The sequence below is a fragment of the Balaenoptera physalus genome (genome assembly GCF_965194825.1).
Source record: "Balaenoptera physalus genome assembly, chromosome: 20".
NCBI lineage: Eukaryota > Metazoa > Chordata > Mammalia > Artiodactyla > Balaenopteridae > Balaenoptera > Balaenoptera physalus.
Window position 1 is genome coordinate 38,600,261 of NC_138901.1, and position 27,595 is coordinate 38,627,855.

The 27,595-nt window shown below is 44.9% G+C and overlaps 1 long non-coding RNA gene across 1 annotated transcript; it reads right to left on the reverse strand.

The window, feature by feature from the left end:
- Positions 1–377: 377 nt before the first annotated feature.
- LOC309649781 lies at positions 378–27,580 on the reverse strand. The gene is made up of 2 exons (XR_014257281.1): positions 25,716–27,580; positions 378–18,942 (listed from the first exon to the last, which is right to left on the reverse strand). It is a non-coding gene; the product is annotated as an uncharacterized lncRNA (long non-coding RNA).
- Positions 27,581–27,595: the final 15 nt, after the last annotated feature.

Sequence of the window (27,595 nt, forward strand, 5' to 3'; positions counted from 1 at the left end):
AGACTGGCCTTGGCTTGCTCGAGACTTTTTTTTTTTAATTGAAGTACAGATGATTTACAATGTTGTGTTAGTTTCAAGTGTACAGCAAAGTGATTCACTTTTATATATATATATAAACTGTGTATGTGTGTGTGTGTGTACTCTTTTTCAGTTTCTTTTCCATTATAGGCTATTGCAAGATATTGAATATAGTTCCCTGTGCTATACAGTAGGTCCTTTTTGCTTAGTTTATATATAGCAATGTGTATTTGTTAATCCCAAACTCTAATTTATCCCTCCCTCCTATTCATAGTTTCTTAAGAATATCTATCATAAATGGCGAATTTTTGTCAAATGCATTTTTCTTTTTTTTTTTTAATAGCTACTTTATTTATTTATTTATTTACTTTATTTTTGGCTGTGTTGGGTCTTCGGTTCTTGCGAGGGCTTTCTCTAGTTGCGGCAAGCGGGGGCCACTCTTCATCGCGGTGCGGGGACCGCTCTTCATCGCGGTGCGCGGGCCTTTCACTATCGCGGCCCCTCCCGTTGCGGGGCACAGGCTCCAGACGCGCAGGCTCAGCAGTTGTGGCTCACGGGCCCAGTTGCTCCGTGGCATGTGGGATCTTCCCAGACCAGGGCTCGAACCCGTGTCCCCTGCATTAGCAGGCAGATTCTCAACCACTGCGCCACCAGGGAAGCCCCAAATGCATTTTTCTATTGAGATGATTGTATAGTTTTTCTCCTTTACTCTGTTAATAAGGTTAATTACATTAATTGATTTTAAAATATTAAACCAACCATGAGTCCCTGGGATAATCCCCAGTAGGTCATGATGTATTATCCTTTTTATATGTTTCTGGATTTGATTTCTTAACGTTTTTGTTTTGTTAAGAATTTTTGCATCGATATTCATGAGGGATACTGTTCTATAGTTTTCTTTCCTTGTAATGTCTTTGGTTTGGGTATCAGGTGCTATCTTTATAAGATGAGTTATGAAGTCTTCTCTATTTTGGAGAAAAATTGTATAACATTGGTATTATTTCTTCCCTACTGTTTGATATAATTCACCAATTAAGCCGTGTGGGCCTTGAGTTTTCTTTATAGAAAGGTTTCTCAAATTATAACTTAAATTTCTTTAATAGAAATAAGGTTATTTGGATTTTCTATTTCTTTTTGAGTCAGTTTTGGTAATTTGTGTCTTTAAAGAAGTTTGTAAATCTCTCTTTTGTTGTTGAATTTCTTGGTGTAAATCTGTTTATATAATTTCCTTTTTATCCTTTACTGTCTCTAGGCTGTATAGTGATGTCTGCTCTTTCATTCTTCGTATCAGTAACTTGTGTCTTCTCAGTTTTTTTCTTGATCATTCTAGCTAGAGGTTTACCACTTTTATTCATTATTTTTTGAAATAGCTTTTATATCCATTCATTTTCTCTACCATTTCTTTTCTATGGCATTTATTTCTGCACTCATCTTTATAATTTCTTCCTTCCACTTATTTTGAGTTTATTTTGCTTTTCTTTTTCTTCTTCTTAAAGTGGAGACTTAAGTCATTCATTTTAAACCTTTCTTCTTTTCTAATATAAGCCTTTAAAACTCTAAGTTTTTCTCTCAGCTTTGTTACAATTGCATTCCAGATAGATAGTCTATATTGCTTTCATTATCATTCACTTCAAAATAGATATGATTTCTTCTCTGATCTAAAAATTATCTAATTGTTGTTTAATTATCAAATATTGGGGTGATATTTTAGATATCTCTGTATTATTGAAATCTGTTTTAATTCCACTGTGGTCGGAGAACACATTCTACATCATGTCAATCCCTTTAAGGTTATTGATTCTTATTTATGGCCCAGTACATGGTCTATCTTGGTGAAGATCCCTGTGCACCTGAAAAGATGACCCACTCTGCCACTGTTCAGGACAGTGTTCTATAAATATGAATTGACAGTGGTTGGCGGTGTTGCTCAAGTTTCTAGAGCGTTACTGATTTTCTATTTTTTCTATCAACTACTGATCATTGCCAATTATTAGTTCTGTAAGTTTTTGGTTCATATATTTTGAAACTGTTATGAGATGCCTTCAGATTTAGAATTGTTAATGTCTTCTGTTGTTAAACTATGTTTTCACCATACAGCTAAAGTAAAAAACAAAAGACAATAACCAAAAATAGTTGTCACATTTTTTCATAAATTCCAATTTTTAAATAGTCATAGAACTGAGTAAAAACAGAGAAGAATCAAAATCAAGCATAACCCCACCTCTAGAGAGATAAAGCAACATGATCATTTTAGAACATCTTTCAATACATTTTCCATGAATATGATAATATCTTTTTATAACCAAATAATCATGAACATTTTTCCATATCATTATTATTCTTCAATGTTATTTTTAGCAGCTGTATAATATTCCATATGGATGACCATAATGAAATTTACTTCACATTACATTTACATTAATCTCTTTAATTTTAATCTTATAGCTATCCATTCGTTGGAATGTCCTTTCCAACATTTTTTCCTTTGTTCTATTGCCTTTCCTCTCAGTTTAGGGTAATCCACAGATTTACTTGGATAAGTTCACCATCTGCCTCTAAGATGTAGATATAAATGTTTCACAACACAGGCTCCAGGTGGAGCCCCGCGGTCTGCCCCTAGAGCTAGTCCTCCAACTAACAGCCATTCATTCCATACTCTTCTGTAATGTTTCTTCAACCAACAATGCATCCACCCAAGTGTACTATCACCTTGCTCCTCCAACACCATTCTAAATACCTTGTTGTGGAAGCTAATTCATTTCACTGGTTTTTTGTTAAGGTTGTGCCCTTAGAGAGCCGTTTGCGTACCACACTTGTTGGCATCTGTTACGGACTCCATTGAAACCGATACCTTTCACCAGCTCCGCATGCCCACCGCCCCCTCTGTGTACTTTGCTGCAAATGGCTTGCACTGATGAATTTCAGAAGATTGACCTTGGGCACTAAAGCAGCTTCATTCTGGGAATTTTACATTTTCCCCTGGGCAGCCTCTAGCCAATAGCTAACTGATCTGAGAACATAAAAGCCCAGCTCTTGGGCTTCCCTGGTGGCGCAGTGGTTAAGAATCCGCCTGCCAATGCAGGGGACACGGGTTCAAGCCCTGGTCCGGGAAGATCCCATATGCCACGGAGCAACTAAGCCCGTGTGCCACAACGACTGAGCCTGTGCTCTAGAGCCCACGAGCCACAACTACTGAAGCCTGCGTGCCACAACTACTGAAGCCCGCGTGCCACAGCTACTGAAGCCTGTGCGCCTACAGCCTGTGCTCCGCAGCAAGAGAAGCCACCGCAATGAGAAGCCTGTGCACCTCAACAAAGAGTAGCCCCCGCTCGCCGCAACTAGAGAAAGCCCGCGCACAGCAACGAAGACCCAACGCAGCCAAAAATAAATAATTAAATAAATAATTTTTTTTTAAATTCAAAAAAAAAAAAAAACCCAGCTCTTTTGATTCAAGGTGGTAAGCTCTGAATTCCCCGTGGGATCAGGCTGAGTTTGGGACCTGAAATCTGACTTTCATTTGGTTTCCTCCCCTTTCCTATTCGGCTTCTCCTGTTCCCCTACAGGTTTCTCCTGAGAGCAGTCCCTTTATAAATCATTTGCACCCAAATCTGTGGCTCAGGGTCTTCTTTTAGTAGAACCCAACCGAAGACAGCATGCAAATGCCACCCAAAGCATTACTCGAAGTAAGTTCCCCCCAACCAGCTCTCACCCACACTACTAACCCCCACCTTAAAAACCCCAAAAAACTGGTGTGCTGAACTTCAAAACAGCTTGGCATCTGACATCTATGCTTGTACTAAACGAATTGTAGGGGGTTTTATTCCCTTTATAGAAGAATTCACAGTGGAGTTCTAAATATAGGGAATTCCACTTGTGTGTTTAAAATAAAATTACAAAATTTTACCCAAAAAATTGACCTTTTACGGAAAAAATGTATCCTATATAAAGCAGTGCCCCGTATAGCAACCCAATAATTGAGACTGAAATCCCTCTCTGTGAAAGTGGCTTTCTCCTGGGGCCCCCCGGTAAGTTTCTGACTCTTTTCCTTAACCCTCTCCGTGGTACACTGAAGGGAGTTGCCATGGTGACCGTAGGCCAGTGACCTCCGGAGTAGCTCAGATTCACAAGAAAGGGCTTCTGCCGGCTTTACTAAGAAGCAGGGAGCTGAGATGCAAATGGCATTCTCCTTGATCAATTGGGACAGAGATTTAACGAGTTTAGCCTTGGAGACCTGAGGAAAGTGCTCAAACAACTTCAGAGGTACCTGAGCTGACGCTGGGCTCACCCTGCTACCCAGGGGTAGAAGAGTTAGCAATACACATTGTCCAGAGCCTAGTTCAGACAGATGTGTGCACTCAAAGGAAGGCATCCTCAGGGAAGCGGGGCTGGGACTGAATGGTTCTAATTAATTTATTATTGGAGTTCACTGGTACAAAGAGAGGGTCACTACATATGTAAATGATGCTGTTTTAAATCCCAGGATCTAAACGCACTTAACCAAGGAAATGAAAGCTATCTCACGTTTGTTAAATTAGCTCATTTGAATAGAAGAGAAGCCAAGGAGGGACAAATAGGCCCGCACCCAGGAACCTGCCTGCGTGAATCATTCCTCACCCCCTTAACAGAGACCCTGCTGATCTCTCTCCTCAGTACTTAAAAAAAAAATGTTGTTAATATTTGCAATTACGAAAAGAGTATGTGCTCATTGTAAGGAGGCTTCCATACCTTTCCTGGCGATGATTTAAACAGACACGGCCATTCCCCATTAAATCTCCCCAACTCCCCCACAGGCTGTAACACTGTTCCTGCCGCTTAACCTCACATCACGGTATCATGGGGATTCCTCCAGGTCAAATATATGGATCTAATTCATTCTTCAATACCTCCATAATATTCTATACTAGTCTGTCCTATAATTTTCTATAATACTATAATTTATTCAACGTTCACCTATTGATGGACAATTCTGATTTTATCCAGCTATTGTTACTATATATATAGTAACAATCTTGTACATTTCCCCAACTACAAGTGGAGCATATTTTCAAATGTTTATCAGCCATTGGTGTTCTCTCATCTGTAAAATGCTTGCTCCTGTCCTTTGTCCTTTTTTTTTTGAAGTTTTGTCTTTTCCTTATCAGGTATGTATTAAGGATATTATTCATTGTCTGTCATAGGTATTATTATTAGCCTTTTGACTTAGTGAGACTTGATCATTTTGGTCCCTTCCTTGTCAGTTTCACTTGTGAATGTCAGCTTTTACCATTTTTTCCAAGCTCATGGGCAAAGGTGTGGGACTAGGAAAAAGCATGTCATGACTACAGACCAGAGAGGAGACTCAAGTGACCAGAGCAGTGAGCCTGTGCTGGGAGGCTGGGGAACCCAAGCGGGACAACATTTAGCATCTATAATACTCACATCTGGTAGAGACAGAGAGATGAGTAATTTTTCCAGAATTCAATCAATTTCTGTTCTGCTTTAAATATTCCTCCTTCTCTTAGAATAGGATGCTTTTCCCAGATCCCTTTATCTAGCTCACTCCTACTCATCCTTCAAAATTCCACCCAGACATCACCTCCTCTGAAAAGCCTTCCTTGATCCACCCACAAGCTGACCCAGAAGCCCCTCCTATGTGTGACTCTGTTCTAGCTCTTGTCGGACCACATCATAACCCGTCAGTCTCCCCCTCTAGACTGAGTGCCCCTTTAGAGCAGGACTCCCTTTGGAGCTCATGTCCATCCCCAGGGTCTGATACCTTTGTGAGTGCCCCATTTGTTCAAAGAATGGCTTGAACAAACTTAGCAAACTTTTCTTCACTACCACCATTCCAGGTGCTATGGGAGTGACAGAAGAATTATCACACATGATCCCTGATCTCAGAGTGACTGAAATCTAGCTGAGACATAAGAACGCACTAAAATTGAGATAATAGCACATGAAAGTGATCACACTTAGGTGGAACATTGTGTAATTGAGACTATAAGTGTTTTAGAAGCCCTGGGCTGGGGTGAGAGGGTGCAGGGAAGAGTCAGGGAGGACCCGGCACTTGATCTGGATTTTGACAGGTTGGGGGGGTTGGGGTAGGGAGTAAGAAGAAACAAGGGCAACCAGGTAGGGGCAGCAATGGGCAAAGGTGTAAACTGGGAAAGTGCACTTGGTGATTATGAAACAGTGCAGATGCTAAAGTGACCAGGGCAGAGAGTTTGTGCTGGGAGGAGGAGGAAAACAAGTTGGATGGTATCTAGCTTCCCAGAAAGGAATGTCTGGATTATTATGAATATACACGCTGCCTCCCCCAGTCTTGCTGGCTGATTATGGCTCTCTGCCGTGTACTCTAAAGATGTGGTCACGTGTCTCTCTCACTAAATGGGAAGCTCCTGGTTTGGACCGTGGTTTGCAGAATAATGGCCCCCCACCAAAAGATGTCCACGTCCTAGACCCCAAACCTATGAATATGGTGCATTACCTGGCAAAGGCAAATTGAGGCAGCAGATGGAATTAAGGTTGCTAATCAGCTGACCTTGAAACAGGGAGAATAGCCTGAATTATCACATGAGTCCTTAGAAGAGGTCCAGGGAGGCAGGAGAGGAGGGTCAGAGGAGCTGGGACCACGGAAGAAGGTCAGAGAGACACAGGGTGAGAAGGATTCAGCCCACTGTTGCTGGCTTTGAAGATGGAGGAAGGAGGGCAGGCTCTCTAAGGTGGAAAAGGAAAGGAAACCAACTCTCCCTAGTGCTTCCAGAAAGCAACACAACCCTACTGACATCTTGATTCTACTCAGTGAGACCCATTCCAGACTTCCCACTCCAGAACTGTAAATAAAAAATACGTATTTTTTAAGCCACTAAGTTGGAGACAATTTGTTGCAGCAGCAATAGGAAACTAACTCGAGAGGGACCGTGTCTTATCTGTATTTACATACACACATAACCTGGCTCTGTTTACTGTGGTGCCCACAAAATGCTTACTTAATGCAACTGCGTAAAGAGTTCCTCCTGACACCTGACTCCTGTCCCTCCCAGAAAACACAAAGCAAACTCTATCAACAACACCCCTGGGCTCAGAGCCACTTGCTCTAAGTCCGTTTGTTCCTCAGCACAGATTTTGTTTTTGCTATTATAAATAACACCAGAGCAAACATCTTTCTTCTGTTTCGAAATAATTTGCTTATCCTAAGCAGAATTCCTGAGTCAGATGATGGACATTTTTTATGGCTCTTGACCCATTTTTAACCAACTTACTTTCCAGAGAGTTCGAGCTAATTTACACGTCCACTTGTAATTAAACACCACCCTCTACCACAACTGGACCCAGCGGGGCCCTCATGCACAGCCTCCTACCTGCACATTAAACTTGTTCCTGCTCTGATATCAACTGTATAACTTCTTGCCCCAGAGACTCAAGGGGGCCTCCCACAGTGAGCAGAGATCCTGGCCATTTTGCTACGGTGGCAAGAGTGACTTCTCAGCAGCCATGAGAAACACTCCTTAGGGATAATGCTGGTCCAGGAGGGAGGAACTGGACACATCCTTAGCTTATTTTTAGTTAGCAATGACAACAAAAGATTTTTTTAAGAGTTACAAGAAATGATCTGCCTGTGTTTGGGAAGCTGGTAATTTTCCAATGTCCCCAAATAGGTAGCCTGGGAATTGCAGCTGACTGAGCCAGAGGGAGAAGCTAGTTGATTTAAAGGTCTGGTTCTTTCTTCCCCTTTGCAACCTACTGGGTGTTGTGTTTGGGGTTTGATTTTGTTTTTAACAAGTCTTTTGTTGACTATGCTAATAAAAGCATCGCGGAAGCAAGAACAAGATTAGTCATTTTTCCACCCACTTCCATCCACAGGACAGGGACAGACCTGCAGGCTGCATCTTCCCTTAGGAATGATTATCTCCCAGCTTTAGGGAAGAAAAAAAATCCCATAAAGCAAACTTTGCTTGCCTCTGCTTCCTCACTCACAAAAGTCTTCCTGGGCTTGGGCGTGGGGATAGCATTCAAGCCTGGGGAGGCCACCAGGGAGGGGCGGGGCCACCAAGACCTCCGAGAGAGTTTAGAATCAGAGGCTCCCGGGAAGGGGGCCATTCCTGTCTCAGGCTCTCTGAGGTGGGCAGGCCACCTGGTGGCTCTCCCCTCCCTTTTCTGTTCGCCCTCTGCTCTTTGCACCCCACTCAGCTGCTGTCTCTGGTGTGTCCATGTGAAATAGGGCCCTTGAAGCCTGGCCTAGGAGGGCAGATGACTGTCCAACTGCACCAGAGCCACAGCCTGGGACTGTGTCAGGCCCAAAAGTACCTTGGTTTTGCCTGCATGTGCTTGATCCAAAGAATGGGAAAAACCTTTGGAGTCTGGAGATCTCCGTTGTAGTCTCGGCCCCTCCCCAGGTTCCCCTCGTGACTTTGGGCCTCAGGTTGCCTCTCTGTGAAATGGCCAGATAATCCTGCTTCCCAGGGAGCAAGCACATGCCCTGGGAGAAAAGAGCAGCAAATGTTTATAAATCCATCACTGATGTGGCTGCGGAAACAGCTGACAGAGCAAAGCCCGGGGTCCCAGACCCTCCCCGGGGCCTCTTCCTCCCACTGCCCCCAACCAGCACCCCAACAGAGCGGCCGACCTCCAGCCTCAGGTGGGCCCCAGGCCACTTCCCAGGCTGTGAATTTCCTCTGGCACTTTGAGGCTTCCCCAGGAGGATTCATGAGACCGCAGCAGGAAATGAGGAACATATTTTTAAATCAGAAGGGGAAGCAATGCCTTTGTGTCAGATAAGTGGCCTGGATCCAGGGCTATGAGACAGTGGCGCATTTCCCCTCGCAGGCAGCAGGTGCTCTTCTAGATGTGGTTATGGCAACAAAATAAATGATGGATAATTGCTTTTGTGACAACTTGCCAATTAAATTAGACTCAGCAGAATAACATAATGACAATTTGTTATGCTCCGGTGGGCACTAACATACCAATCATAATTAAATGCTATGACTGAAATAGAATATCGCTCCACGCAGGAATATATAACCCCAATTCCCTCTCCGCGAAACATTATAGGTTGAGGCTTGATTTTAATTTCGGGAAGATAATGGCATTAGCGCATATCCGAGTGGGTGTGTGGAGAGGCCTGCGGTGAGGAGAGATGGGCCTCAGTGGGAAGACTGGGCCTGTGAGGAGACGCCCTGGGGGCTGCACTCCAAGGTCAAGGGGAAGAGGGGAGGGGCCCCCGGTTGTGAAAACAGCGCTTCAGGGCTGGGGCTGTGCCTGGCTCTGTCGGCCCAGCTGGGGAGGCCCCTGCGATGACTCTGCAGTGACAGGGGCTGCGCTGCAGCATCTCCAAGCCCCACTCCAGAATGTTCCAGGGGCGGGGTCTTGAAAGAGAAGCCCAAGCTCACAACACTTCGTGATAAAGGGGCGTGGAAGACGTGCCAGGTGTGGACCTGGTCCTCTTCATCCGTAAGGCATTTTCTCCTTCACAACCCTTAACTAAAATGAGGAGCCAGCCTCAGAGAGGAGGGTTTTACTCAAAATCCCCGTTTGTCCATCCAAACGCAGATTGTCTGCCTTCAAAGCCCCCTCCTCTATGTCTCCACCATGCTCCTCTCTCCACACACTTGCGGGCTGCACAAGGCAGTTAGGTCAAGAAACACAAGGGAAGGAAACTTGGGGGAGAAATAGGAAAGCTGGCTGAGTGGAGATGAGATCTCTGCTCAGCCCACCCACCCTGGCATGTACAGCCCCACCCTCCTAGTTACAGCTGATTGGGCCACGAGGGGACAGCTGACCCAACGTGGGCCAATCACAGTCTCCCTCTGGGAACTTTGCAGTTGGACTACTTCAGTTCCATAAAATGGTCATACATGTATACATCTGTCTCACTCCCTTTGAGCACTATAACAGAACACCATAGACCAGTGGCTTATAAACAACAGAAACTTATTTCTCACAGTTCTAGAGGCTAGGAAGTCCAAGATCAAGGTGCTGGTAGATTTGGTGTCTGGTGAGACCCGCTTCCTGGTTCATTGCCGTCTTCTGGATCTTCTGCCTCACATGGCAGAAGGGGCAAGGGCGCTCTCTGGGGTCTCTTTTATGAGGGTACTAATCCCATTCAGGAAGGCTCCACCCTCATAACCTAGTCACCTCCCAACCTTCCTGCCTCCAAATAGCACCATTTTGGGGATTAGGATTTCAGGACACAAACTTTTTTCAGTCTATAGCAACCTTGACTTTTTTTTTTTTTTTTTTTTTTTTGACTGTGTTGGGTCTTCGTTGATGCACTCAGGATTTCTCTAGTTGCGGTAAGCGGGGGCTACTCTTTGTTGCGGTGCGTGGCCTTCTCATTGCAGTGGCTTCTCTTTGTTGTGGAGTATGGGCTCTAGGCACATGTGCTTCAGTAGTTGTGTCTCACGGGCTCTAGAGCGCAGGCTCAGTAGTTTCGGCACACGGGCTAGGTTGCTCCACGGCATGTGGGATCTTCCCGGACCAGGGCTCGAACCCGTGTCCCCTGCACTGGCAGGCAGATTCTTAACCACTGCGCCACCAGGGAAGTCCCAGCAACCTTGATTTTTATAAGAGCTTCGCTATATTATAATATACATACAGTTCATGCAGCACTTAAAGTCTATAACTCAACTATCAAAAATTTGGCCTGAACTGGATATTCTGATAGTAATAAGTATTAATTACATATTCCAATTTTAATATCTTTATTGATGTATTAATCCCAAACCATTCCATCAAAGATTGGAGATGGCTTTTTTAAATCAAGTAACAATGATTTCATTTGCTTTTTTAACTTTTATAAGGGGGTTTTGTAGAGATAAAAAGAATGGTTGAGGTTTCTCTCTTACTCTCTTAAAAATCTTTACTGAGGTTTCTTTTACCGTAATAATGTAAAAACAAATTATACACTACTGAAATGTTAAAAATAAAAATCCACCCCCATGAAGCTTACTCCTCAAGGATGACCACTGACATCAAGTTAGTGTGTCTCCTTTCTGCCCTGCCTGCACCATCCTTTGAATGTGAACGTGGACCTGATGTTCTGAGTGGACCAAAAATTTCGTTCGGGTTTAAACCCGAATGAACTTTTTGGCCCACCCAATACTTATGGATACAGTGATAGGATATTTGGGGTTTGCTTCAAATAACCCATGGGTTGGGGAGGCAAGTGAATGGGATGGAAAAAGAAAAACCAAGAGTTGAAAATTGTTGCAACAATGCTTTGGGACTAGAGGGGTTCATTACACTCTACTTTTTATGTGCTTGAAAATTTCTACAGTAATAGCTTAAATTTTAAGCTATTCTTTTACTTTTTTAACTATTTTAAAAATGGATTCATACTTTATGTAATAATTTTTAATTTGCTTTTTCCTTTAACTAACAACTTGTTGTGGACATTACTCCAAATCTGTACAACATAGATCAGCCCTATTCTTCTTAGTAGTTTTCCATTGTATGGATATTCCACAATTTATCTAACCTCTCTTACCCTGAACGGTTATCTGCAGTGTTTTTCTATAACAATTAATGCTAACTGAACCTACTTAGCCATATATCTTGTCTCTCTTGAAGGAGGGTTTCCGTATGAGAAATTTCTAAAAGTGTAGTTTCTGGGTCAAAGGGCAAATGTATTTTATATTTGACTGATATTGCCAAATGCTTCTTTAAAAATGTTACATCAGCAAAAATCGACAAGTAAGACTATATCAAATGTAAAAGCTTCTGCACAGCAAAAGAAATGATCAGCAAAGGGAAAAAGCAACCTACAGAATGGGGGCAAAATTTTGCAAACCAAGTATCAGATAAGGTGTTAATATCCAAAATCTATAAAGAACTCATACTACTCAATAACAGAAAAACAAACAGTCTGGGACTTCCCTGGTGGTCCAGTGGTTAAGAATCCGCCTTCCAATGCAGGAGACGTGGGTTCGATCCCTGGCTGGGGAACTCAGATCCCACATGCCACGGGGCAACTAAGCCCACGTGCTGCAACTACTGTGCCCGTGTACTCTAGAGCCGGAGTGCCACAACTAGAGAGAAGCCCACGCGCGGCAATGAAGAGCCCACGTGTCACAACAAAAGATTCCACATTCCGAAACTAAGACCTGACACAGCCAAGTAAATAAATACATTTTTTTTTAATCTGGTTTTAAAATGAGCAGAGGAACTAAATAGACATTCTTCTAGAGAAGACATACAAATGGTACAAGAAAAGGTGCTCAACATCACTAATCTTCAGGGAAATACAAATCAAAACTACAATGAGATATCACCTCACATCTGTGAGAATGGTTATCTTCAAGAAGACAAAAAAATAACAATTGTTGGCAAGGTTGTGGAGAAAAGGGAACCTTTACACTGTTGGTAGGAATGTAAATTGGTTCAGTCACTATGGAAAACAATAGGGATGTTCCTCAAAAAATTAAAAATAAAACTAATGTAAGATCTAGGAATCCCACCTCTGGGTATTTATCCAAAGGAAATGAAAACAGGTCATTGAAGAGACATAAGCACTTCCATGTTTATTGCAGGGGGTGGGGGGAAGTTTTAGCAAGGTTCAATTTCAACTATGTATGCCTTTTTATCTGTATCCTGTCTTGCTAACACAGAGTGTTAGCAATCTTGTTAACTTTTGCCAATTCTGACAGGGAAAATAGACCTTATTTTGCTTTGATTTGTGTTGTTTTCATTGTTTCTGAGGTGGGGCATTTTTTCTTTATGTGCCTCACGTATTCCTTCTTCAGTGAATTGCCAGTTCACAGCGCTAGCTCATTTGTCCATGGTATTTCTCTTTCTTACTGATTTGTAGCAGCTCTTTGTATATGATAGATGTTAATCTTCTGTCTAGCGTATATGTTTAAAATATTTTCTTCCATCCTTTAACTTTTGTTTGTGGTATTTTTCACCTTACAGAAGTTGTTGTCACTGTTTCTTTTATGTAGTCAGAACTGTCACTCTTTCCCTTTTGTCTGCTGAATTTCATGTCATGTTCAAAAAGGCCCTATATTTTCTTCTAGTACTTTTATAGTTTTAATTTTTAGTTCTAGATTTTTAATTCGTGTGGGATCATTTTTGGGTATGGTGCCAGATAGACAACTAAATTAACATTTTCCCTGAAATTCATAACCTATTCCCAACACTGTCTATCTAATAATTCACCCTTTTCTCATTGATGTGAAATGCTTTGTCATATACTTAATACCCATACACAGGGTTTTTTTCTGAACTCTGTTGTACTCTCTTGGTCTAATTGCTTATTTACACCTGTATCATGCTGTTTTAATTATTGTTGCCCTAATACATTTGATAGTTAGTAGGTATATCACATTCTTATATTTCAAATTTCATTGGCTATTCTCATGCATTTATCCTTCCTGATGAACTTTATTTTCAACTTGTTAAGTTAATAATAAAAACTGCAATGGTATCTGATTAGAGTTGCCTTAACTATATAATTGGGAAGGATGCTCTAAGACGCTCTGGGTAAAAAAGAAAAACAAAAACTATCCATCGATGCCCACACATTCCCAGGATGCCATGGCTGGAATCCAGCAGGTTCAGTATCAGTCCCAGAATGATCCTACCCCATACCCATGTCCTCTTCCACTCAGCCTGCACTGTATTCAACTCTTGCTTTTTTTCCTGTTGGGTTCCAACTCTGATTTCTACTTGTATATGAGTTATGTGTTTCTCTGGTCTTCCAACCACCTCTTGTTCTCCTAGCATGTTATGGTCGTTCTATAATCTGCATTCTCTTGCAGGTGAGTGGTCCCACCCACTGAAGCTGGCCTGTAGGGTCAGGATTAGACAATGCCATCAATGTCATAATAACGGAAGGAAACTGAAATATTCTGTTCTTCCTTCCTTTGACTTCGTTTCCATAACGCAGAGATCATGGGGTAATGACCATGGGCTTAGACAAAGAAAGACATAGAATAATTGGCACGTTGGAAAGGTGCTCTGAATTTTTTAGCAGTAATTACAGGTAACACCTTCTCCTAGTGTCCACCCTTCCCTGTCCCCTGCCGAGAAGTAGAAAGGAAATATTCTAGAATTATGTTGTCCAACGTTCCACCAGTTCCAGAAAGAGGCTGACTTCATGGTGACTGGGAATTTTATTCTGATCAACCTGAAATGTTTACCATTTCCTGATATTAGATTTCCATGGGCGTTTGACAGGCCAGGACTAGGGTAAGGCAAGCGCCAAATCTGCGCTTGTGTAATCTTGAGAGTGAGGGACTCAAGTCTGGGCCCCATGTGCCTCACTTGCCTCAGCCTAGTGCCAGTCCTGGAATTTGATTCCTGTGGTGGATACTGTGGTCCTCCGCCCAGAACCCCCATGCTCACATCCCAGCAGTGGGAGCTATCAGTTGATGAGGGCTCACAGCTGTATCCCTCACTGGGAATTCCTCTGGCCACACAGAACCGCCTTGCTCAAAATTACATCCCAGGGGATATATGTATAGCTGATATATATACGCATAGCTGATTCACTTTGCTGTACAGTAGAAACTAAGACAATATTGTAAAGCAACTATACTCCAATAAAAATTAAAAAAAAAAATTACATCCCTTCCAGGGGGCAGCCTGTGGCCAAGGACCGGCTGAGGCAGGGATGTGAGCCCTGCCTCCTTGTTCCTGAAGAACTATCCTGGCTGCGGAGCCTCAGTTCCCACCGCCTAGCAGGGAGTGTAATGCCTGGTAGGCCTCATCAGGTTCTGGAGATACCATAGCCCCTGCTTCACCAGGTAACACAGAAGTCTGCCAGCTTAGAGTGGGGACCAGGGCAGGAAAGGGCTCTGATCAAGTTCGGGCAACCCTGCCTCTTGCGCTGTACAACCCGGCAGGCTCCATGGAACCAGAGGATCTGTGGTAGGAAAAGACGCCACGTGGAGTTTCTGGCAAGCCCCAGGAAGAGAATAATATTATAGACGCCTACGGTTCTGAAGCAAGACAGGACATCTGTAGGAAGAACTACACGCCAGCTCAAAAGCAGTTCCCAGATGCTACAGAACCTGGGAGAGATAGCGTTCCAACCAAGTGACACCAAGTGATCAGACAGGCAACCAGAGATGCCCATCGTGAACTTGGTTTTGTCAGATCCACCCAGTCACAGGCAGGCCCAGCAGCGATCCGTCATAAGATGGAAGTGGTACATTCAGGATCAGCACGAGTGAGCTTCAGGAACAGGTAGCCCAGACCCCATGTCGTGCACCAGTGTCGCCCCAGCTCCAGGCCTAAGGCTGCACGGGGGTCCTGTATGGCCAGCTGACAGAGGAGGAAAAAAGCCGAGCCAAGTTCATACATGGGTCAGCTCAGTGTATGTCAGTGTGAACCACGGCTGCTGGTTCTCAGTGGAGGCGGAGAAGGATACGTTTGACACCCAGATGATCCACCGGGGCACTTCTTGGTGTTATACCCAATTTTAATGACAAATGGCAGCCAAGGCGTGAAATGAGAGTGGTAACCAAAGCCCCTCAGAATCCTCAGGAATGAGAGTCTGGGTCATCCCACCGAGCAAGCCACTTAGACCAGCAGAGATACTGGCCAAGAGTAAGAAGAATCTAGTACAGGTGGTGGAGAAGGGGGCATTTGAGTATCAGTTAGAGTCTTGAGATCAAATGCAGTATCAGGGGCTGCAGTTTGCCCCATTAAGCCTTCTCTTGTCAGTTTCGCTACGAAACAACCCACAGTCCTAGAGAAACCATCAGAGATGGGGCAAACTTACTATGAAAAGCAAGTGGGTCTGAGCAGCTCAATGGATGATCTGTCACGAATACTGTCCGCCAAGATCTCCCTCTTCAGGGCCACCCGCCCGTCTCCCAGCTGCTGAGAATATGGGCTGCTTATGGCTCGGAGCTTCATCCCTCACTGGAAATTGCTTTACCCAAGGTACATCCTCTCCCTGGGGTGGCCCTGGCCAATGACTGGCTGATGGGGGGAAGCAAAGGCCCAGCCCCCTTCCCTAGGGACGACTCTGAAGGACCATCTCATTTGCAGAGCTCCCCATACAATTAGCTGAGGTCTCTAAGGCAACCACATTGGGGGCCTGGTCCTGCCTGCCTTGCCCCCTTATAGGTATATCTCCTGAGAACGTGCCTAATTAAAATTTTGCATGCAGCTCTCCATCTCAGAGTCTGCTTACAGGGGACCCAACCTAAGACATCCCCCAAGTGCATGCTGAGATATTGGAAAACTCAAATGATGTTGACTTAGTTCTTTGAAACAAGGAACCCCAACAGTTTCACAGCGACCTACTGATCAATAGTTAAGCCTTGGATCAATCTTTAGGTTGGTTGTTTGCAACCTGTCCCCTCTCACTGGGGTTTAAGGAAATTATCAAAAATAGGAGAATGCAGGCTGAACCACACTTTATTGGTGACTTCCACTGCTGTGCCCTTCTTCCTCACTTGAAATCACACGACTCAGGAAAAATTTAACTAATAATAGTAAAGCCTTCAACAAGACAAGGACAAACCCAGGGACCTCTGTCAAGGAACACAACCAAGCTTGTCCTTCCAAAGGCAAGGGAAGGGAGATTAGCATTTAGGTTGTTTACAGGGGGTTCAGTGCTATACAGGAATATTTTTAGTAAATGACAGAGAAAAAGGTAGAAAACAGGATGATTGATTGACAAACAACTCAATTTTTAATCTGGACATCTTTAATAAATTTCTGCAATGCAGGATTATCAATCTTATCTCACCTGGATTTCTACCCTTCACAAGGAGATGGCCTTGATTTTAGAGGCCAGAATAAGTGGCTTCTTTATCAAAAGGTTCCCTGCAAACGGCCAAGCCTGAGCAGCCCTGAGCCGGTCCCCAGGAGCCAAGTCTCATCAGCTTTTCATGGTAAGAGAGTTTTTCTTAGTAGTTACACATAAGGAATCAGTCTCTTTACGTAAAGCCTTCCTAGATTTAAACGCAAGCAAAATGCAAATGCCAGCTTCCCCTGGTGTGGTAGTGCTATTCCAGGAAGTTAAAGTCACGATGGCAAGTTTCCTGGGTCAGCAGAGTGCAAAGCTCTTTCCATCCTGGATCTCTTTTGACTCTTTCAACACCTTGAAGCAGATGCAGTGCTATTATTATCCCCATTTCGCAGATGACCAAACTGAGGCTCTGGGAAATTAACTAATTTGCCCTAGATTACAAAATGTTGTTAATTGTCAAAACTGGAGCTTCAACCCAGTCTGTCTGAGGTGGAGCCCATGTTTTTAACTCTTGATTCCTAAGGATTTTTAGCAATGTCATCTATACATCATAGCATCATAGCCACTTACATTTCAGATTTTAACACTTACATATCAAATTTAATAGTATATTTTCTATGATGATTTAAAAAGGTGAGGTTGTATACCCCCCTTTATTTGTGGGAGAGGGCTGTGGTATATTGTTGGTTGTCTATTTTCAAGATTTTTCAGTCAATTTGTCTCTAAGTATTTCTTACTTCCAAACAAATAAAAATTCAAATTATATTTTTTTAAAGTCACAAGTAAGAGCCAAAGGGAAGTTCTATATTTGACATTCTTTATTGAAAATAAACATACTGAGAATAAGACAATGTCCTTCCTAGTTTCCCTGGTACCAAGCTAAGTGAGATTTCCATACTGAATCCTGCTGCCCAGAATTTCTTCCTTCTTTGAGGGACGAGGGTTGAGGGTGGAATGGGAGGGGAGAGCGGTGGATAGACAGCTGAGTATTTGTCCTATAACAACTTCTCATTTATTGTCTTCTGTTCTCTAAGAGATCTTCAAGCTCATGTTTTATTTATTTAAACATAATAAGGAAGAAAAGTCATTTATTGTCTGTAGTCTGATGGTTTCAGTAACTAAAGTCTTTATAGATCTGTTTCTATTGCCTGTTTTTGCTGGGTCTCACGGGGTCGAGTTTCCTTGTGTGCCTGGTTCTCATCGACCATAGTCCAGTATTTTTTAAATTATTTATAGGAGTAATATGAGGCCAGATGCCCAGAGATCTACTTCTGTAATGTGTTGGAGCCATAGCAGTCTGGGCCCACCTTTTTTTTTTTTTGATGTGGACCTTTTTTCTTTTTTTTTGTCTTTGTTGAATCTGTTACAATATTGCTTCTGTTTTTTATGTTTTTGGTATTTTTTCTTTTGGCCACGAGGCATGTGGGATCTTAGGTCCCCGACCAGGGATTGAACCTGCACCCCCTGCATTGGAAGGCGAAGTCTTAACCCCTGGACATCCAGGGAAGTCCCAAGGGCCCACCTTAAACCACATTCAAGGCTGAGATTTCCTGGACCTGGACAATCTGGGTAATTGGAACCTGGGTTGTAATTCTGTGTGAAGGCTGCTCCACTTCCAGGTCACCTCCCCCAGGGGTATAGCCCTGGGGGTGCCCACATACTGTGGAGAGGGCTGCCTTCCGGCCTCCATCGCCCTCTCTCCTCCAGTAGCTGTAGGGCCATCAGGATCAGTAACCCTCAGGGTGAAAGCAGCCTCTGTGCTCATTCACCTATCTGGTTCCTATTCTTCCATCTCTGTCAACCTAGTCATTCTTACTCTCCTATCAGTAATTTAATACTATTTAAGAATATTTCAAAAAATATTTTATGCATCTATTGTAGTTGTCTCCCGGGAGAGCTGGGCCAAATAGTTTCACTTACAATTTCTAAAAGTGTCATCCTACAAGCTTTTCAAGAAATAACCAACTCAGACCAAATTTGAGGCCCTACTAATACCGAATGTTTGATTTATGTGTCTTAAAATAATTACTTTTTCAACAAACGCATCTTGAATTGTGCTCACTGAAGTCTGTGGTCCACAGAGCGCTGGTTTAGGGTTCTCAAAGGAAGGCGGTGGGGGATCTAGAGGTGGGAGGGGAGAGGGTAAGAGTCACCTGCAGCACCAGGCCCACCGGCTCTGCCCCCGAGCAGCTGTGCAACCCTGGCCGGTAATGCCAGCTCTTGGCTGGTTTCCTCATCTGGAAAATGAGAAGAAGAAGAATAATGCCTGTCTCACAATGTTGTCGTATGGATTAAATGAGATTAAATAACACATGCAAAGCCTTTAGCACAATGTTAAGTGTCCGATAAACATGATTATTATTATTATCCCTGAGATGCTAATGTTCTCAGACACATGCACACACATACTCGCCAGACTGCCCTCTTCCCCACACGTGCACACAGACTGAGTCGAGAACCACTGCCTTAGTTAATGATGATTTGAATAAATCACTCAATTCCAACGGTCTGCTTGCTAAGAACGTCATTCTGAAGGCCTTAAAGGCAGGCCTCCTGGATTTTATCTCCCCTTAACTCATTCTGTGGCCTACAAATTTAAAGGATGACAGTAACTCAGATGTGGAAAGGGCCTGGAGATTCCCCCCAATAAAAGGTACCCCCTGCAGCCACGTGGCAAGTTGTGCTGTTGTGATAAAGCGGAGGGCCGTTTGAAAAAATAATCAAAAATTCTCTCAGGAAGCCCAATTATATTTTTACATCAAGAATCAAAATGCTGGTGCTGTAGACTTCAACCTATCATTCACAAACCTTTTATCCTGTAATTAAGCCAGATCTGCTGCTGGGCTAATTCTTCCCTGAATGACACCACCCTTTGAGCCAGGCCGTATGTCGGCAGAAGACTTCACTCTGATGATCTATTACACCAATACATCACCGCGGTGAGCTGCCTCCTTAATGATTTATCTATAACACATCATCAAAGTGAGGCACGCTCATAATATATTGCTCAATAAGTCTGCGGTGGCCAAGGGGGGAAGCCACAAACAGCGGCCGAGTCCACGGCCTTACATGGTTGGTGTCAGTGCACGGGGCCCACGCTGGGCACTCCCTTCCTAAACAAATGTTTATGTAGGTGGGAGGGCTTCCACACCAATAGGCTTTTAAAACATGAAGAACCATGACCTTAAGAAAGTCCTATAAATCCAAAACAGAAAAGCCCCTCAGTGGGTAGTGAGATCTACCCTCCTAAGCCTGTCAAATAGGTAGAAAGCATTTTCCTTAAGCTCTTACTTAGTAGAAGGCCAGGGCCACTGCACTGCACAACTCCAGGGGGTGCCGTTCACAAGGCAGTCTGTGCAAATGGTGTCCCCTGGGGTTGTGCGACGTGCAGCCTGAGCCACCCCACGCGGCAGCCCTGTTGGAGGCCTTGGTTAAGAGCAGAGACTCTGGCATCACTGCCTCCTTTGAATCAAGGTTCTGGGAATAATGGTTGTATTTCATGGGGTTGCTATGAGATTGAACAAGATAATGTAACCAGGGCACCTATTATGTAGTGAGCACTGAACATATATTAGCCACAACTGATAGCAACCTTAACAAATCCCGAGAGCCAGGACACCTGCAGGACCAGGGCTGGGGTAGCAGGCAGCCCCTGTGTATTGTGACCTCCATTCTGTGGGGCCCTGTCTAATTCTTATGTATTTCGATCCTGCTTCATTCAAAAGAAAAAAGGAGGGCGAATGGACGAAAGAATGCTTACAGAAAGTATACGAGGATAAAAATGAGTAGATGGGGACGTTTGCACAAAGGGAAAGAAAGATCAAGCAAAGTTTAAGCAAAAGTAGCACACAAAACACCACCAAGAATGGGCCAGGGTGGGAGAAACGGGCACACTCGCCTACTCAGCACAACCGTTCTAGAAGAGCAATTTGGCAAGATGGTTAAGGACATTCCTACAGAGAAAAGGGGGGAGCATCATGCAATCATCTGCTAGCATCCCCCAATGCGTGCCAGTGTTTCACGTCAAAACAGGACTCAGAAGAAGCTGCTGCATGAGGAGCCATCTTCAGAGCCGGCGTCTGGAACCTTTCCAGAGGAACAGGCCTGTGATAAGCAAGAGGGAAGCAGGCAGACTCTGGGGGCTGCTGCCTGGAGGCACATGAGCTAGCCTCAGCTCTGGGCAGGGCCCTCCCTCACGCTCCTGCTGCCGGCGGCGCTGGGACCCTCTACAGCCTTCGAGCTGGAGCAGCTGTGGCCCCGGGTCAGGAGCATCCGCCCTTTGCCTGGCGCAGCTCAGGATCCCTCCGACTTCTCGGACCCCGGGTCCATTCAGTTGCCTGTTGAAACCTTTGGTTCTTATCCCCATTTCACAAAGTAGAGAATCGAGGTAGTTGACGGAACAAGAAATACAGACATAAGCATTTTACGTAATTGTGATATCGCGATTTGTAACAAGAAATATGCATTGGTCTCTGCCCCCGGCTCCTGACACAGGGCTCTTGAAACCCCTGTAATTTCCAAGGTGATAGGAGTGTTCTTTGTTCCAATGAGGTGACTCTAGGTGGGCTCTTAGCTGCTGGATGAGGGCTGGTCACCAGAAAGACCAAGCTACGATTAGAAGCTTGGAATTTTTAGCCCCGCCCCTCATTCTCTTGAGGAGAGAGAAGAGCTGAAAATGCAGTTAATGGTTGATAATGCCTATATGACGAAGCTTCCGTAAAATCCCAAAAGTATGGTGTTCGGAATGCTTCCAGGTTGGTGAACATGTGGAGGTGCTGGGAGCGTGGTGCCCTGGGGAGGGTATGGAAGCTCCACGTCCCTTCCCCATACTGTGTCCTAGGCATCTCCTCCATCTGGCCGTTCATCGGATCCTTTGTCACATATAAACTGGTAAACGTTAAGTAAGTGTTTCGCTGAGTTCTGTGAGTCTCCCTAGCAAATTAATGAAACCCAAGGAGGGGGTCGTTGGAAGCTCTGATCTACAGCTGGTTGGTCCGAAGCACAGATGATGACCTGGGCTTGTGACTGGCATCCGAAGTATGTGTGTGTGTGTATGCGGGGTGAGGGTGGGCAGTCTTATAAGACTGGGAGGCTGGGCTCTTAACCTGTGGGATCTGATGCTATCTCTGGGTAGATAGTGTCAGAACTGAATTAAATTGTAGGATACTCAGCTAGTGTCTCAGAGAATCGCTTGTTGTAGGGGGAAACCTCCACCTATTTGGTGACCAGAAGTGAAGTGTTTTATGTGAGTAATGAAGGAAACTGACAAGAAGAAACACCCAGGGGGGAAGAACTGGGTTTTTCTCTACACAGGAATGTGGAAAACTGAGTTTTTCCCCTACAATAATGCTCCAAAGATAGAGGAACCATATTAGTTTCCTAGGGCTGCCGTAACAAACTGCCACAAATTGAGTGGCCTAGAACACCAGGAATTTATTCTTTCACAGTTCTGGAGGCCAGAAGTCTGAGATCAAGTTGCCTGCAGGGCCATGCTCCCTCTGAGGGCTGGAAGGGAGAATCCCTCCTTGCCTCTTCCAGCTCCTGGTGGTTGCCGGCAAAACTCAGTGCTCTTTGGCTTGTGGTTGCATCTCTCCAATCTCTGCCTCCGTCCTCACATGGCTGTCTTCCCTCTTTGTGTGTGTCTGTTTCCAAATATCCCTCTCCTTACAAGGGTGCCAGCTATTGGATTTAGGGCTCACTCTAATGCAGTATAACCACATGTTAATTTGATTACATCTGCAAAGACCTTATTGCCAAATAAGGTCACATTCACAGGCACCGGAAATTAGGACTTCAACATACCTTTTTTTGGGGGGGGGGAACACAATTCAACCCAAAGTAGAACCTTAGTAGGTGTTACTATACAGAAGAACTAGGTGGAAATACACCCCAATGGAAGGAAGAGAGAATCTAAGTTAGCTCAACCCTCATCTATCATAGCAGGAAGCCCAGACACTGTGACTGCAGTTGGTAAACAAGAAGTGGTGGTATAAACTATGATTTCTGGGAAGGTAATCACCAGAGGCACTCAAGCCGGAAGTAGTTAACAGTGGTTGACCCCAGGGACAGACCTGGGGTAGGAGGAGGCTAAGAGCCTATTCAGGGAACTTTGGGGAAATCTGAATATGGACTGGGTATTAGGTGATATTAAATTAATTTTTTGGCTGCACCGCACGGCATGTGGGATCTTAGTTCCCCGACCGGGGATCGAACCCGCACCACCTCCAGTAGAAGCGCAGAGTCTTAACCACTGGACCACCAGGGAAGTCCCTAAATTACTTTTAATTACCATCTTATTAGGCTTAATGATGGTATTGTGTTGATGTAAGAAAAGGTCTTTTTTTCAGAGAAGCAGGCTGAAGCCTTGAGTGAGGGAGGTCATGTCTGGACTTGCTTTAAGATACTTCAGAAAAAATATAGGCAAGCAAATACGGCAAAATATTAATAAGGGTTAAGTCTACACGATGAACATATGGAGGATCATTACACTATTTTCTCTACCTTTACGAGTGCTTCCATAATCAAAATTGAAAAAGTGAAAAGATTTTAAATAAGTATTTAGTAAGTCTTGGAATGTGCTTGCTCGCCCCATCTTTGTGGCTCTTCTTGGACCCACAGACCCAAAGAATAGGCCTTCTGAGGTCTTGTAGTTCAACCCCTTATTTTACAAATGGCTGAAAAGGTTTAATGACTTTCCAAAGTCACAGACAATTAGTGGATGAGCAGGGGCCGGGCCGGGGTCTCCAGGAGCCTCAGCCTGTGCTCCATCTACTGTCTCAAGTCTTCTCCTGCATCAGTTTTGGGCTTAAGGGAGCTATTTTTAAATGTCAGTAAGAAGTGGCAGCACACTCAGTTCTTTCTGTTTCGTCTTGTGTTGTGTTGTTAAGGCAGACATCGCCTGTGAGTTCTCATACATACGAAATTTTGACTATACCCTGAAAGTTTTATTCTCTTCAACGTGACAGTAAAGTACATTCAAGTCCTTTAGATCTTAAAGTAACCCCTTTGGGGTTTGGCAACGCATGCTAGTTGAGCAGTGAGCATCTGTCATCTATCTTTCATTAATATTAATTATAAGTGGCCAACAGCTCAGGGGAACAAAGTCCTGTGGATGAGAGTTTCCTAAATTCGACCTTCTTGACTTTACAGGTATTCAAAGTGGTTCTTTTCAGAAGCCAGTCTGAATTTGATTTTGATTACTTCAGCAATCAAAAGGGAAGGAATAAACAGGTCCAACCTTAAGAACATGCTGGATTGGAGGTTAGGTTGCCCAAGCCAGGAGAGACCCGGCTGGAATGCTGTAGGACTATGGAATATTCTGGTGCCCTTTATCTGCCTGGAGCTCAGGTTACCAGACCGTTCCTACTCACCTGGCCTGTCTCCCAGGGCCCCTTCCTCTTCTCACACATCCAAAATTGGGAAAGTGAGGGATGGGGCAATGTCACCAAAGACAAGTTTGCCTTCTTAGGATTTAATTTGGAATTTTTCGGACATTAAGCCTCTTGTTCTAACCTCAGGGGCCCCATGAGTGTGGCTGGACAGCGAAACCGGGAGCCAGGGCTCAGGCACAGTCACTGAGGTAAGCCAGACACTGGGCTTGGACCCTTCCTCTGCCCGGTCTGAACTGGAGACCCTGCCTCGCTGTGAGAGGTGACAGCCCAAGGCTGGCAGCAGTGACAGCACAAGCCCATTGTTCCTTGAATTATACCCTCAGGGGGCTGGAAGCCTTGAGGAGCCAAAGTGACACATATGCCATGGCAGGGGGATGGATCGCAGCAGGAAGCCAGGCCTTGGGAAGAGGATGAGCTCCAGCAGGGCGAGGAGGCCGTGACCCCGCCACGAGCTGGAGCAGGGCCGTTTCACCTCACTTGGCAGGAGCCGGGCGAAGCTGGTGATAAAGCCCAGGATCCTCCTCTCCCCGTGTTTAATATTCTAAAGATAATCCTGAGCACGTCTAGAGTTTAAACTGAGCACCCCGGGAGGGGGTTTGAGGAACTCTGGGCATTTCCTGCAGAATTCTTTAGCAGGAGAGACGGGACCATCATCCTCTCCGGCTGCCCTGCACCTCTCCTGAGGCCACAGTCTCCGGCTCTGCTCTCCTGGGAGAAGCCCAGCCCTGCAGCTCCACACCCATTTCCATCTTCCCACACCTTTATTTCGCGTAACTGTAGAAGGCTTGAGAGTTTACAAAGTTCTGCCACACCAGCATCTTGTTGGCATTCTGCCCCCCAAAGCATCCTTGGTGCCAATAGGATTATCCCCACAATAGAGATGGGGAAGCATTCCTTTGTTCATTCATTCACTCAACAAATACACTTTCAAGGACCTATTAGGCTCCAGACCCTGTGCTGGGACTGAATGCGGCTTAGAAGGGTTAAGTGACCTGCCCAAAGCCGCAGCCACACAGGATTTGAACACAATGCTTTTGACTGAGACCTCGAGAGGAAAGAAGGCAGAGAGCTCTTCCTCCCAATGCACCTGGGTGGCACCCTAAGCCCTGTGCTCCCCTGACCTAGCATCCTGGGTGACCAGAGGCAGAGGGGTCCCATGACCCACCTGCAGACCAGCCAGGGTCAAATGGAGGGAGAGGGGCACTGGACAGGGGGAAGGACAATGAACAGATCTTTCTGGCTCTCCGGACCGCACTTCCATCCGACCCACCATTTCAGCCCTGGCACCCACGACCTCCTGCCCTTCACTGGGAGGAGGACCAGAGGGAGTTCCAGAAACTCCTGCCCCAATTGCTGAGCAGCCCCGGGTCCCAGAAACAATGTCTCTGATGTTTTCTTCTGCTGGGCCTCTAGGTTTTGACCCTCTGGCTTCCCTCCACAATCTGGGTTGCAGTGGGGAGAAAGAAAGGAGAAAAGTTTAACACAAGGAGGGAAGGGGAGCAACAGTGAGGAAGGAAAGAAGGGACAGAAGGAATGCCATTAAGACACCAGTTTCTATACACACACACTATCTGCCTAAGAAATAACTAAAGAAAAGCAAGTTTTTCAGTGAAACCTACCAGCATTGGGTAAGTTCCAATAGTGGACAAGTTCGCAGGATGGTGTTTGGTTTCCTCCTTTGTCTTTTTTGATTGATTGATTGACTGATTGATTGATTGGGTGCTAGAAGGCTGGAAGAAGATAAAGGAGATGGTAACTATTAGGGGGGAAGGGTTGAGAAAAGATAAATGGTTAAACAGGCGGCTGGTGAAAAGGTACACAACACCATTGTTTGGTTTCTTCTGCATTTTGATCTAAAGCACATTCATCTCCACCCAGTGGGAATCAACAGTTGCTGAGGCCTTCAAGCAGGGAGAGCGAAGACACATCTGATTTGTTCATGCTCATTTGCTCACAACTCCAAGAGGTAGATGTGAGTATTCCTGTTTTACAGATAAGGAAACTGAGGCACAAGCTATTCATTCACTCACTCCCCTAATGTCACAAGACAAAGCGATCTATCTGGGTTTCAAACCCGGATCTGTCTCTCCAAAGGCCTGGGTTTTTTCCACTGCTCCGCGTTGCCCCCCTGCCTGCACCGTTCTCTCCCTCCATCCTCCGCAGCAAATTCGCAGATGTGTCACTGACTGGAGAAGGTTAGAGAACACTGCTCTGGGCAGGGTCCCCAGGGGCTCAGCACCAGTTAGGTCCTTCCCCTTCTGCTATGATGCAGAGAGTGCTGGGTCCCCCGCCCCCTACCCGGTAAGTCTTTGTCATCTGCCCGGAGGCCCATCCGCTCCCATCTCTACCCTATCCCGGGCACCCCAGGACCTCAGCTTCCTAAATCGCAGGCAGAACACCATTTTACAAGGACACTCGCCAACCTTGAAAGGCAAGGTACCCCGAGGCAAGGAAATGAAATGATTGTGGCCGATCAGCATGAGAGTGCAGCGCCATCTAGCGGTGCTGGGGCCAAGGTCCCAGGCGGTGACATTTTCAAACAATCAATATCTCATTATTAACCATAATCACAACCTGATGTTTACTTTTGGAGAAATGTTCAGCAGCAAGGGATGCAAGTGCACTTTTCTGCATGTTTCAAGAGGTCTGCGATCCTAAATGCCACAATGACTATTAAACAGTGTCCTGCCCATGAGCAAACAGGAGGGAGCCGAGATTGATTGTATATCTTTTCATCTAAGCTGCTCACCAAAAACAAAGCATCCATTGAAGCGACTGACCTTTCACTAACTGCTGGAAAGAAAATGTTTGATAAATAATAAATAGACCACTACTGGATGTTACTTAGAATCATCTTTTAATTAAAAGAACTGAGCAACTAGAAGGTCAGGTGACTGACATTTAAGTTCCAGTCCAGGAAAAGCATCAATCAAGGGTAAAACTATACCCCAAATGTAATTTCATTGTCAGCTAACATTTAACGAAAATCCCTTCTCTGTAATCTGCCCCGATGGTGGGGGGTAGGGGGTGGGCCATGGAGGCGGCATTTGTAGGGAACATAGCACTTAACTTCCGGCCTCCTTTGCCTTCCCCTAGCAACCTTTTCATTTTCATGCTGCAGCAATAAACACTTGTCTGGTTCAGCGTCTCCACAGAAACTGCTCCAGTGCTGGCCTCATCCAATCGGAGACCCACTTGCCACACTGAGCGCTACCCTAGGAGTGACAGGAAAACCATTTCCTGCCTTTTCCACAGGAGGGCAGGTGCCCTTCCTCCATCAGCTAAGGTGACCTCAACCAAGCTGCTCACTGAACATGCTCAGGCATCCATCTCATCGAGCACCATCAAAGGCTCAAAACGCATGATTAACCCAGCCAGCCGGTCCTCCACCTTTTGGCTGTTCTGGAATAGCACGCAGGAACACAGGGACCAGGAACAAAGTAATAAACTTGCCCCCTCCCACCCCCACCCCCCAAACACACACGACTCACCTTTCCTT